We start from the raw sequence: 14,947 nt of genomic DNA, 5'->3' as shown, positions 1-14,947 counted from the left end.
GCCACAGGGCTCTGCAATAAGCCCTATCCTATTCAACATCTATTTGCGCCCACTGATCCCCATCATTAAATCCTTTGAAATAGATCTAGTCAATTATGTGGATGACACACAACTGGTGTTCTCCATGGAAGGAAATCAAGAAGTATCCATGGAGACTTTTCAGGAGTGTATGTATCAGACCTCCAACTGGCTCAGGACAAACTCCCTACAATTCAATGGCGGAAAAACTGAGGTTGTATACTGCGCTATGGCCAAAGTGAGGCGGCCTCTGCCATTTGAGTTCAGACTCACCCCAACAGACGTATCACTGGTCCCAGTCTCTACGGTGTGTAATCTGGGGGTCTTAATAGATGACAATCTTCAAATGGAGTCACAAGCCAATAAAATAGTCAACATCTGCTTTTCATTGTTAAGAGCATTACTCCAGATTCTCCCACTACTGCCTAGTGCTACCAGACCTTTAGTAGTGAGAAGTATAATTCTAAGCAGACTGGACTACTGCAACTCTTTGTACTTAAAGCACCACAATTAGTGATATTAAAGTTGCAGAGGATCCAGTCTATAGCAGCCAAACTGGCATTAAATAGGCAGCGCAGAACTTCAACGACGGCAGCACTAAAGGACCTCCATTGGCTGCCTATCAAGGGGAGAATTCACTTCAAATCTCTCTGCGTTGTGTTCAGAGCAGTGCATGCTCAGGGTCCATTGTCCATGCAGGAGAAACTCACCTGGTACAATCCTGGGAGAAACCTTCGGTCTTCCAGTGCAAGCCAGGTAACCAATGCTAGATTTACGAAGACCAGGCTGGGTGGCAGAGCATTTGGTATAGCAGCCCCACGACTCTGGAACGAACTCCCCTGCACCTCAGACTGCTCCTACTCAGAAAAAACCTAAAGACATGGCTCTTCCCTAGGGATGAGTAATATGAGCTCCCCAAATTAGTGTATAGGCTTTCTGTCCTGCCTAATGACAACTTGGTAAGTCACAGCGCCATGATACCCGTGGGGTAACAGTTTTTTGCGCTATATAAATCCTTGATACAATACAATACATTAAAGACCTATTGAGATACTCATGCACATACTCAGAGAGTCACACAGACAGTCACACACACTCTCAGAGACCAACTCAGACATGCATGTATCCACTCACATACTCACTCAGAAACTCTTACTCCTACTCACAGACGTACTCAGAGACTCATGCAACCAGTCACAGACCCACTTAGACACTAAAAAGTTTAATCAAAGACCCATTAAAAGACTCATACATCCACTCACAAGTCAACTCAGATACTCACATACCTACTCACAGACCTACTCAGACACTCACACACAGATTCACAGATCTACTCAGACAGTCATCCACTCACAGTCTCACTCAGAGACTCGTTCACCCATTCACAGATATACTCAGAGACTCATGTATCCAGTGAAAGACACACTCAGATACTCATACATCCACCCACAGACCGACTGAGAGACTGATACACCCACTCACAGACACAATCCGATACCTTTGCTGCCACTTATAGATCCACTCAGACATTCGTGCATCTACTCACAGATACACTGAGACTCATGAATTCAGTCACAGACCCACACTGACACTTACAAATCTAATCACAGATCTACTCAGAAATGTATGTACCCAATCTCAAACCTACTCAATCATTCCCAAATCTACTCGCAGACCCACTCACACACTCAAACAAACAGTCACAGACCCACTCAGACACTTGCACACCTACTTACAGATATACTCAGAGACATATGCACCCACTCTTAGACCCACTCAGCCACTTACACATCTACTCACAGACCCACCCAGACACTCATGCATCTACTCACATATATATTGAGAGACTCATGCATATACTCAGAGACTCATACACCCCCTCACATGCCCACTAAGATACTCATGCACCCAGCCACACACTACCTCAGGCACATGCACCCACTCCCAGTCTCGCTCAGATACTGATGCATGTATGAACAGACATACGGAGAGAGACACACACCCTGATAGAGCTACTCAGATACTCATGGATCCATTCATAGACCCTCTCAGACACTCACACACTCACTCCATACCCACTCAGATACAAATGCATTTACTCACAGATATATGGAGAGACTCAGGCACACACTCACACATCTACTCAGAGACTCATGTACCCACTCACACACCCACTCAGACACTCATGCACCCACTCACAGGCTTACTCAGATACTCATGTATCTATTCACGGACCAACTGAGAGACACACACCCCCTCACAGAGCTACTCAGACACTCATGCACCTGCTCACAGGTCTACTCAGACACTCACATACCCACTCATAAATACAATAACAGATCCTTTCAGAGACTCATGCACCCACACAGATAACCACTCAGACACTCATATACTCACTCGCAGTTCTACTCAAACACTCATGCATAACATCAGAGATCCATTCAGACACTCAAATACCCATTCACAGACCCACTGAGAGATCCATAAACCCACTCACAGATGTTTATACTCAGTGACCCATGTACCCAGTGACAGATGCACTCAGACACTCATACATCTACTGACAGACCCATTGAGAGACTTATACACCCACTCACAGATCTACTCAGATATTTACTCTAGTACTTATAGACTCACTCATGTACTCATGCATCCACTCATAGACCCACTCAGACACTCACAAATCCAAGCACAGACCCACCCAGAGTCTTGTGAACCCACTCACAAAGCTACTCAGACACTCATGCATCCACTCACAGACCCACTCAGACACTCATAGAAACAGTCACAGACCCACTCAGAGAGACTCATGGTCCCACTCAAGTACCCACTAAGAGACTCATGCACCCACTCTCATGTCTACTCAGATACTCACACACCCACTGACAGACCCACTCAGATACTGATGCACACATTCATAGATCTTCTCAAACATTCACACATCCACTCACAGTCCCACTCATAGACTCATTTACCCACTCAAAGACGTACCCATGTACCCAGTGACAGACCCACTCAGACACTCATACCCATTCACATACCCACTGAGAAACTGATATACTCACTCACAGACCCACTCAGGCCCTTATGTTGCCACACACACTCATACACTCCTGTATCAATTCACAGATGCACTGAGACTTATGCACTTATTCATCGACCCACTCAGACACTCACAAATCCATTCATAAATCCAATCAGAAACTCATGCACCCACTCACAAACCTACTCAGACACCCACACATCTACTCATACACCCACTCAGACACTTATGCATCAATTCACAGGTGCACTGAGACTTTTGCACTCAGTCATTGCCACTCAAACACTCATAAATCCAATCATAGATCCACTCAGAAACTCATTTACCCACTCACAAACGTACTCAGAATTCACACATTCACTCACTGACCCACTCAGACATACACACATAGCCAGACCCACTTAGTCACTCACACACCTACTCACAGACCCACTCAGACACTCATGCATCCACTCACAGGTGAACTGGGAGACTCATGTACCTACTCACACAACCACTCACAGACTCATGCACCTACTTACACACCCACTCAGACACTTATGCATCTACTGACAGAACCACTGAGTCACATACTCCCTCACAGAGCTACTCAGACACTTACTCTTCCACTCACAGACCTACTCATAGACTCATGTATGCACTCACTCAACCACTCCAACACTCATGCATCCACTCACAGATACACTGAGAGATTAATGCACCCACTCTCAAACCTACTCAGGGATTCATACACCCACTCACAGACCCACTCAGTCACAGACCCACTCACAGACCCACTCAGACACCACACATCCATTCACAGACCCACTCAGAGACTCATACATCCACTCATAGACACACTCAGAGACTCATGCATTCAGTCACATATCAACATAGCCACTCACACCCACTCTTAGGCCATGGCGCCACTCACATATCCAGTCGCAGACCCACACAGGTACTCACACACCCACTCACAGGCCCACGCAGGCACTCACACACCCACTGACAGGCCCATGCATCCACACACACATCCACTCACATACCAACACAGCCACTCATACACCCACTCACCAACCTATACTGCTATTCGCACACCCATTCTCAAACTTTGCAGGTTACAGTTCAGAGATACATTTAAAAAAGATAGAACTTCACAGAGAAAACCAAAGCTTACACAGATGTTATAGTTATGAAATACAATTAAAACAACCTTAAAAATTCACTGAAAAAAACAAGGGTTACAGGGACTTTAAAGTTCGGCTCAGATTTCACTTGTTCCAAAATAAAGAACATAGGGGCACATGCATCAAAATTGTAAATTGCAAATACCTTATTGTAAATTCCTGAGAATCGCAGTTAGGTAATCACAATTTACAATGCATGAAACTCTTTGAATTTCAGATTACGATTACTAGGGGGTCACAAATCGCTCTACCCCATTAATATTAATGAGGTAAATCACAATTTGCGACACCCTAGGAATTGCAAAAATCATTGGGAATGTGGCCTGCTCAAGTCAGCAGACCACCATATCTGTGATTGCATTAAATAAAGCAATCTTTTTTGTAAAGCATACTGTTTTCGTTAAAGGAAAACAAGATGCTTTTACAAAAAGTAAAATGAAAAGTTTTCGTCTGTTAAGACCAGGCAGTGGTCTGTGGGACCACTGCCTACTCTCTAAAAATGCTTTTACAACCATTCCCAAAGGGGAAGGGGTCTCTTGCGAATGGGGCAATATGCAAATGTTTTGCACCGCATTCACAGTCACAAAACATTCATGCATACCGTTAGGATTTGGTATTTGAAAGGGACACCCTAAACACTCCCCTTCCAAATACCGAATTGCAAACCTCATTTTGCGATTCAGTAACAGGTTACCAAATCGCAAATTGGGGTTTGCTGCATCTGAAAAGCATTGTTTGCATTTGAAAACAGGCCGATTCTGTGAATTGGCTCATTTGCGAAGGCAAAAATGCTTGATGCTTGTGCCCAATAGATCGGTAATGGGTAGCTATAGTTAGGTCAGCTTTTCCATAGGAAATGCCTTTTTTGATTTGAAATAATTTTGGCACTGCTGGACAAATCTTAATGAAACTTTACTAAAAAGTGTTCTTTTTTGCCTAGTTTGTGCATGGGATATTTGGGTGTGATCTGTCAAGCGGAACCTGAGAAATAAGGGGGGGTTCTAAAACACAAAATCCCCATGCATTTTACTTTTGGGAGACAGTGCTACCGCAAAAAGTGCTGAACGGAATTACACCAAATTTGGCAGCATGCTAGATATTGGTCCAGAAAGCATGATTTTTATGATTTGGTGTAAATCTGTTCAGTAGTTTTTGAGTCATTATGGTTTAAAAATATATGGACTGTTGGGTTCAAGGGACTCTCGCTAGAGTCCCTTGAACACAATTTTAAGAAAGCGAGTCTGATGATCAGAGGTGGTTTTCCCATTCAGGCTCCAGGGCCACGCTCCCCTGCATTGTCATACCAAGAGTGAATGATAATCTTTTTTTCACTCTTGGTATAAACAGAAAATGCTGTCTAGCTGCAGCCAAAGACAGCTCTGCTAGAGAGAATGTCTGCTATCTGGTGGAGGCATAAGCCGTCTGAGATTTTCCATCCCAGGCGTCGGACCCCTGGCATGCATCAGTGCCTCCTAAATTGTGACATGGTAAAGTGTCACTGGTAAAGTTAGCCACAGGTGTTGCAGGCTTAAGCCCTGCAGTGCTAATGTCTATCAATCAGCCACTCGCATCACCTTTTTCCAACTCTTGACAGAGTTGGCAAAGGATGAGATGAATGAGCAGAGTCTGAAAACTTAACTCTGCCACTGTGCAGGTTTAAAGGTTCAGCTTCACGTGTCCAAAGCTGAAAAGAAGCAGCAGGGCTCCAAACATGACCTGTACGGACAGCAAGGTAAGAGAAAAAAGCTTTTAAATACTGTGTATGTATGTGTGAAATTGTGTGTATATGTGAGCATGTCTATGTATATATGTAGGAAGCGGTATACACCCGTTACGACGCAACTTTTACTCCGCACTACCATTACAACGCGGGCATTACAACGCATGGCATTACAACGCATTGCGCTGGGGGGCGCTCTAGGATAAGAGGTAAGTTTAATTTACTATCCAACACCTTCCCTAGGGTCCACGGGGACTGGAGTTAGAATAGTAAATTATACTTACCACTATCCAGCACCCCAAAGCGCTATGCGTTGTAACGGTATTCGTTGTAAATACCGCGTTGTAATGGTACGCGGAGTAAAAGTATGCGTTGTAACGTCATACATCCGTAGGAAGCTAGCTCTATGGGCCAGATGTAGGTAGCCAAATACTGGTCGGTAATGGCCGATTTCAGCCGTTACCGACCGGTATTTTGCTTTTGACATGTAGGTGGCTCGGAATTTACAGGATCGGTATATTTACTGATTCGGTAAATTTACCACTTCGGTATTTTTCCGAATCTGTAAATATACCGAATCTGTTAATCCATATGTAGGTGGCACAGTTTACAGTGCCACAGGCCCTTAGGATTTCTTAATTTACCACCCAATCCTATTGGGTGGTAAACTACCGAATTCCAGTGTACATGCACATCTGTGCATGTACACCTATGCCATGTGACACACAGACATGCCCTTAGGGCATGTATGTGTGCCACATGGCACACAAGCCTGCAATTGGGGTGCTACAGGGTGTCAAAGTGACACCCCGTTCCCCCTGCCAGGATTCGGTATTTACCGATTCGGTAAATACCGAATCGGAATTTCCCATTGATTCCTAATGGCTTCAAGGCCCATAGGAATCAATGGGAAACACAGATTCGGTATTTACCGAATCGGTAAATACCGATTCTTACAGAATGGGTAATTGTAAAATAAAAATTGCCTACATCTGCCTACTTCCAATGTACCTACTCTTAAATACCGAATCGGTATGATTCGGTATTTAAGAGTAGGTAAATCGGAATTACCTACATCTGTCCCTGTATATTGTGTACTAAACCGACCCACACTTTGCAGAGAATCCAGTGGGTCCCCAATTGGTTTAGAGAGTCAGAGGTAGGTAATACTAACTCTCTCTTTTGTGGGATTGTGGGCGAACAGTTAAGCTTATTACAGGGTAGTGCTAAGCATTTCTTCTACTCGCAGAGGCAATACATGAGACACACACTGAAAGAATAAATCTGAGACCAAATTAGAAAAATAACCCTTTTATATATGTTTCAAAACCAAGAACTTAGTTAAACGGTAAGTGCAGTTTTCAATAGCAAAATTCAAAGGTAAGTAAAACGTTCAAAATGTCTGCTTCTACGCACATTGCAATCCAATTGGAGGAAAAGTCAAAAATGCATAAAGGTAGGTACACTTGGTTTCAGGGGTTCACCTTCAGGGTTCAGAGTTGTAGTGGGCCAATTCCAAAGTACTACCACCAATTCTTTGGGAACCTCCTGGGTTCTACCGTGAGCAGGGTGTTGGTAAGGCTGGTAGTAGTGTGTTGCTGTGAAGGGGGCCACTCAAACATAGGCTGCACAGGGGGACTTCGCAGGCAAGTGCCAGGGCTCTCAAATGGGGTCATAGGTCACAGGGGGTAGTGGAGCAAGGGGGCACCTTTGATTTTTTGGGACCCAGGCCAGGCAGCTTGGGTGCAGAGTGGTAGGTTGGCTCTGTTGGGTACGTAAAGGTGCACCTCACGGTCAGGGATAAACAGCTGACAGGGGCAAAATCAAAGCTGCTGGGTCTCAGTGATGTTGAAGTCTCTCCATGGCTGCGTTGTCCTGGTGCAATGAGAATTCAGACTGAACTCTCACGGCAGGGTGTCCAGTAGCTAGGAGGCTGGTGCTGCACAGCTCTGGTTGGCCCTGGTGTCTTCACACCCAGTGGGGATACACATCTGACCTTAGAGCATGACTACCTTCTCCTGGTCATCTGTGGCAGCGGTCAGGGTAGGGAGCTGTAGGGCAGTGGACCGAGCTCTGCTTGTCGGTGCCTGTGGACTGTAGGGGAGTAGCTCCTCTACTCCAAGGGACACTGTCAGTGATTTTTAAGTACTGACAGGCTAACCAAGGCTTTGGCAGTTCTCCAGCTTGCTGGATAAGCCACTCTGTTGCAACTGCCAAGAGAGGACTGAGGACGGCAGGGTTTCACTCCAAATTCCAAAGTTCTGCTGCAATTCTCACCAGGTAGTGACTCTTCTTCGTCCTTCTTCTGTTGATCCTTTGAATCTGAGTTCTTGGGTACAGGGGTGCTACATAAACACTCAATTTAGGGACGTTTACGAGGAGTGACCAGTAGCAGTCAATGGCCTACCTAACCTTAGGGTGTCTATCCACTATATGCAACTAAGAGAGCAGTGTTCCCACAATGGCCACAATGTTTCAATACTGGTATAAATCCCATTCTTAGTATGATATAGGTGACAGATACACAGCAATCATTTTTATTACCTTCAAAAATATATAAAGATTTTTATTTTCAATTTATCAGTGCTTTGATATTTTTATATTTTTCCGTTATACTTTAATTCATAAGAAACATTTTACCACATATACATTTCATAAATATTTTCATGGTTCATACAATAGAGAAAACATAATGTAACAATAGCTATATACATAGAAAAACAATTTACCCAAATAATTATAACCCTGGTAACATACAATCAATCACAACATACCAACACAATCATACCCTCACTTCATTCAAAACCACAGTATCTGAAAAAGGAAACTGAATTAATTGGCAGGACCACCCCGCCAATTGATAGGTCTCAAAGCTCAGTATGAGGCCCCGCACTTGGTCGACGTGCGTTTCGCGGGCACAAGGCCATTTCTTTTGCGCCAAATTGATTTATGGAGGAGCGTGCCGAGTATTGGAATCATAGCACTCAGTCGGAGAGCGTGTTGGCCCGTACCTCGTGCAACACTGGAGTAATCCGCAGATATGGGAAGTTATTATTTCCTGTACTAATCAAAAATGCAACAGAACAACAGTAAGAAGTATCATATGGAAGAGCAGGATACATTGACTTAATTGAAAGTTGAAAACTATACCGCATACTGTACCATTGAATACTCGGCACGCTCCTCCATAAATCAATTTGGCGCAAAGAAATTCTTCTTCATTTTCAATATTGTGGCATCTGCAGTGTAATCTCCTTGGTTTACCACTTTACATGGTTCATCCTTGTGACATCGTCCTCCATGGACTGAGAGTACCAAACTGTTTTTAATCGTCCCCTGGATATTTGGGTTTGATTGTCTGGAAAAGGTCCTGAGGAAGGTGGCCGTGTGCCGCCGAAACGCGCGTCGACCAAGTGCGGGGTCTCATACTGAGCTTTGAGACCTATCAATTGGCGGGGTGGTCCTGCCAATTAAGATTCAGTTTCCTTTTTTCAGATACTGTGGTTTTGAATGAAGTGAGGGTATGATTGTGTTGGTATGTTATGATTGATTGTATGTTACCAGGGTTATAATTATTTGGGTAAATTGTTTTTCTATGTATATAGCTATTGTTACATTATGTTTTCTCTATTGTATGAACCATGAAAATATTTATGAAATGTATATGTGGTAAAATGTTTCTTATGAATTATAACGAAAAATATAAAAATATCAAAGCACTGATAAATTGAAAATAAAAAGCTTTATATATTTTTGAAGATAATAAAAATGATTGTTGTGCATCTGTCACCTGTATCATACTAAGAATGGGATTTATACCAGTATTGAAACATTGTGGCCATTGAGGGAACACTGCTCTCTTAGTTGTGTCTTTTTCCTTCCCCTCTGTTCCCTGGCCGTATTTAATTTTTGAGGGGGTCCCATCATTCTTGCTACTATATCCACTATATGATCACTTCCTGTGGGAAGTGGTCAAAACCCTGTCCCTAGACTGAATGACTGAATGTGGCACACTTCCTAATCTTACTAATTTTCCCACGTCTCTTGCTGCCAAAAAGTGGGGTCAGGACAGTGGGGTGAATACTTCCACTATCTGGAGAGGCCTGTGGATCATATACCAATGGCGGCAGACCCTTTGAAGCTTCCCACCCTGGAATGCCCATCCTGCTTGTAGGAGGTGTGAACACATCTGCCAAGAGCAGGCTTTGTTCCTGACCTCTGAGAACAAAGGTTTTCACCTCAACTGTCAGAAACCTGTCTAGGGTGGGTGGCTGGTCGCGACAAGCCAGTCAACACACTAGTAGGAGGAAGGATTTTGGGGGGCACCTCTAAGGTGCCCTCTGGGTGCATTTCTTAATAAATCCAGCACTTGTATCGGTGTTCGTTTATTAAGACGAGGTGTTTGGTACCAACCACCTTGGGGTACAGTGAAGACATCATTTAGCTGGGGGAACTTTTTAAGGCCTACCTTAGTGGTAACTTACCTATACGACATATAGTGCTGACAGACATGGCATGGAGGGGTGTGTGTTGTGTTGACTCTTCAGTTTACTAGGGACTAACAGGGATCCTAAAGGGGTGCAAATTGTGGAACAATCGTACCGTTTAAGGAAAGAACACTGGTGCGGGGATCAGGTTAGCAGGAACCCAGCACACTTTCAATCATTGTTGCACCAGAAACTAAGCAAAAAGTGGGGGTAACCATGTCAAACAAGGTACTTTCGTACAGTATATGTGTGTATGTGTAAGTAAAATTTAGAGTGACAGTGAAGGAGTGAGTCAAAGTAAGGACAATGATTGATTAGAAGAGTGAGTACAAGTGAAATTGAATGAGTGAGGTAGATTGTTTCTGAATGCTACTGTGTGTGACACTCAGTAAGTCAAGTCTGAGTGAGTCTTAGTGAGTCAGTGAAGAAGTGAGACAGAGTGAGTAAGTGTGAGAATGAGACTGCTTGAGTTGGACTGAGTGAGAATGATTTTGTCTGAGTGAGTTTCTGTCAGAATGAGTGTGAATGAGTGAGTATGACTCAGAACTGAATCTGAATGAGTATGACTGAGCTAATCAGTGAGAATGACTGAGGCTGACAGTGAATGAGTATGACTGTGTCACAGTGAGACTTAGTGAGTCTGAATGAGCGAGACTGATCGAGCATGAGTGAGTCTCAGTGAGATTGAATCAGAATTAGTAGGACTGAGTGAACTAGTGAGGACAGGTGAGTTATGGGGAGACTCAGGGAAGCTAGGTGAGAATGAGTAAGACTGTGTGGGAATGAGTGAGTCAGAGTGAGACAGTGAAACTGAGGGTCTCTCATTGAGACCGAGTGAGTATTACTTGTATGAGTCAGAATGAGTGAGACTAGGTGTGATTGAGTAAAAATGAATGGGTCTGATTAAGTATGAGTGACTCACAGTGAAATAGAGTGAGTCGCAATGACTAGGACTAGGTGAATCAACAAGAATGAGTGAGTCATGGGTGAGAATAAGTGAGACTGAGTGGGAATGAGTGAGTCAGAGTGAGACTGAGTGAAATTGAGTGAAACTAATTGAGACCAAGTGAGTCAGAGTGAGATTGAGTCAATCAGAATGACTTAGGATGAGATGGATTGAGGGAGGTAACTGAGAATGAGTGAGATTGCATGATTCAGTGAAACTGAGTCACAGTAAGTAAAAGTGACTGCAACTGTGAATTAAAGTAAATCACTGAGACAGAGTGAGAATAAGTGAAAGATTTAGACTGACTGCAAACAAGTGTGAGTGACCCCTCACAAGCCCTCCTAGTAAGTGAGTCAATCTCGCTCATTGGATTTTTTTTTTTTTGGAGAGTTTTATATAGTGCGAACTAGACCCGAACCGAATCAGGTATCAGAGCGCTTTACATAGCACCAGTTACGTTACATGAGGACACACATTAATTTTAGGCATGGGGAGATTAAGTGAATTGCCCAGAATCACAGGAGGTTTTGGCGTCGTTACCGAGACTCGAACCCAGGTTCCCAGGTCCGAGGTCGTGGGCCCTAGCCGTTAGGCCAACTCCTCTCCCCGGAATTAAAGTCAGGGATTGTGCCCAACCACTTTTAATGTTCCCTAGCTGCTGCTGATTGGCCCAGGGAGCTTTTTCTGTTTTGTCCAATTCGCTCCCATGGGAGTGAGTGATTTGGTTGGCTGCTAGCAACATAGGAAACATTTTGTTGGCACCCATTACAAAACTTGGTGACTTAGTTCCATGTCCTGAAGTTTTAAAATAAAAATAATACTAGGGGGGTAGGTTAGAGATACCCTACCCACTAAGGCCTGTGAGGGGGGCTCTCCTGGGGCCAAAACAAAAATAGGGCTGTTTTTGCTGCGATCTCACAGGACTCCCACAGAATCACTGCAAAATAAAATGGCTGTCCACCATGTCTTCAGAAAATATTTGGGGAAGGGGTATGAGAGCCTCTCTGAGCCCATTTTGAGCCTCTGAGACACCATCTTCCAGCATTGGGTACAATTTGTAAGAGGAGGTGGGTGTCTGCCCCCCTTCCCCTTACATGATGGCTGGTCCTCCAGGGCCAAAATGCAAAAAATGGAGAAGGGGTCCACATGGTCCCTCTTGCCTGAGCCTTTGTAGGCCCCGGGGACCCCATCCCCATGCCTGAGGTATTTGTTTTTTTTATATGGGAGGTGAGCCATTTAACCTCCTTCTCCGGATCTTCCATCTACCTGGGGCCAGTTCAGTTACTGTGTCCCAGGGAGCCTGGTGCAGGCAGGTAAACATATGCTTGCTCTCTCCTGGCAGGAACATTCTTAAATCTTTGCTAGATGGGAGCAAACATGCGTTCCGTGCCAGCAGACATTCATGTAAAGAAGGCAAGTCTGCTTCCAGCCAGTGGGGGATTTAAACAAGGTCTTGCCGGGTAGGAGCAGACTTCTGTTTCCCTGATCGCTCTCCTGTGGGCAAGTAAAGAGACATTGATCCTGCCAAGAGGGAGCATGCAAAGAGAGCTGCTCACTCCATGCGTGAGCATTGCTGGCTCCTGCAGTAGTCAAGGAGCTGGCTAAGATAGGGGCCCCTGGGCCCCTCCTGCAGCTTGATGTTTGTGGGTGCCCCAGGGGTGGGGTCTCAAGGCCCACATTAGGTCTGGGGAAGGGGCTGCATGTCTCCCTCCCCTGTTTAATTGCATTTAGCCCCATGGATGGGATCCCTGGGACCTAACAAGGTTTGAAGAGCGGGCCACATGTCCCCTCCCCTCAATTAAGCATTTTGGCACCAGGGGTTGGGGTCCCTGGGCCAAAAAAGGCTCAGTGAGGAGGGGGGGCACTAGGTGGTGCACGACCAAGATAGCAGCATGCCTGTGAGGCTCTTGCTGCTTAGCGGCAATATCCTCCAACTAGCCTGACTAAACACACACTAACCTGGTAAAAAGTGCCTGCCGATTGTGATTGTGTCTCAGTTTACTGCCCGGCTCCAGTTCTAAATTTTGCTGCCGCGGACACTGTATGATGATCCTGTGCTACGCCCTGGACGCTGGTGTAATGTGGTGCACAGTTGGAAGCGAGCTTGGCTGTAGCCACTACGCGAACCCTGGGGATCCCACGAGGGGCCTAGGCCGTGGAAGAACTGAGCTGAATATCAACCCGACACCTGGAACTGTCTGGGCATAAATGAGGTGCCGATTTGCCATGCTTCCCTCTGCTTTTACACCTATGACAACGTGGATGTGGTAAGAGACAGTAACTGCTCTTACAGACTCTGTGTGCTGTTGATCCCGAGCTTTCCCACCAAGATTTATGCTGTGCCAGATACTTGTGACAACGTGAAGGCAATCTGCTGGCCTGCGCTGGCCAACATCCATTTCCATACTCCTCGACCAACAGTATATTTATTATTGCTTGCTTGCGAGCTCAAATTTTAAATAAAAGAACATTTATGGTGGAGCCTGCCGCATCTGGGCCGACATATTGTTCGATGCACGCTGCCGCCACCGGGCCATTCCCACTGGCTATGTTATGATATGTTACCGCAAATTTATAACGCGCACAGCTACCCGGAATTGTCCTGGCACGATCACATCACAGTGTCTCTCTGTTTAACCTCACAACCGGCTCTCCCAGTGTTGCTGCCTTCTGGAACTGCACTGCTGCGGGCTCCATTTCGCTCTGCAATAGCGCGCATAGTGCCCCATCCTTTTCACAAATGCCATAAAGGGTGCAGCAAGATTCACTTCTCCCAAATTCTCAGGGAAATAGCTGACCTCGTTGACAGGGACAATGCTGATCACTATTGTTGTCCGGGAAGTGGATAGAGAAGATCCACCTGGCTCTTCTCCGGGTGGTACACTGGCAATAGTGTTGCCCTGACGCTTCATCACTTACCTCCTCACAGCACAGCATCACCAAGCCTCCCCCCCTCAGTTGTTCTGCCTACATCGCAACATAATCCTTCCACAATGGGGAAGGTAGATGGAAGGCAGTCCAAGCTTCTCTTTGAAACCAAAAAATCTGCCACCCGATCCAGTTCGGAGGATCAAGAACAGTCCAGGGAAGAGCAAGTGCAGGTACCACCGACAACTCAAGAAGACGACGTCAAAAGCTTACTACTGGCCATGAAACACAGCCTTACAGATATCTCAAGCAAAATGGACTCAATGAACAGCCATATGGATTTTATAGTCCAGAACGTAGACAAACACGATGTTGTGTTTGCATAAATCAAAGAGGCAGCATGGCGGATCTCCGATAATGAGGATGCTACGATGCAAGTGAAACAACAAGTCGCGTAAATGGACAAACTCCTCAAAATAATTGCCGCTAAATATGAGGATTTGGAGGCTTGCAGTAGGCGCAATAACATCCGTGTCATTGGGATTCCGGAGAGCACCAACACTGGACGCTTGGAAGACTTTATTGAATGCCTGTTGCGAGACATGTTTGGCGCTGGGGCCTTTCCCTCTCAAGTGATAGTGGAAAGGGCACACTGAGCACTAGGCACCAGGCCTCCTCCAGGAGGCACTTCACGCCCGA

This window comes from Lissotriton helveticus, chromosome 2_1 (genome assembly GCF_964261635.1).
Source record: "Lissotriton helveticus chromosome 2_1, aLisHel1.1, whole genome shotgun sequence".
In the NCBI taxonomy this organism is placed as follows: Eukaryota; Metazoa; Chordata; class Amphibia; order Caudata; family Salamandridae; genus Lissotriton; species Lissotriton helveticus.
The sequence above is the reverse complement of the archived record's forward strand: the minus strand, read 5'-3'. Positions refer to the sequence as shown.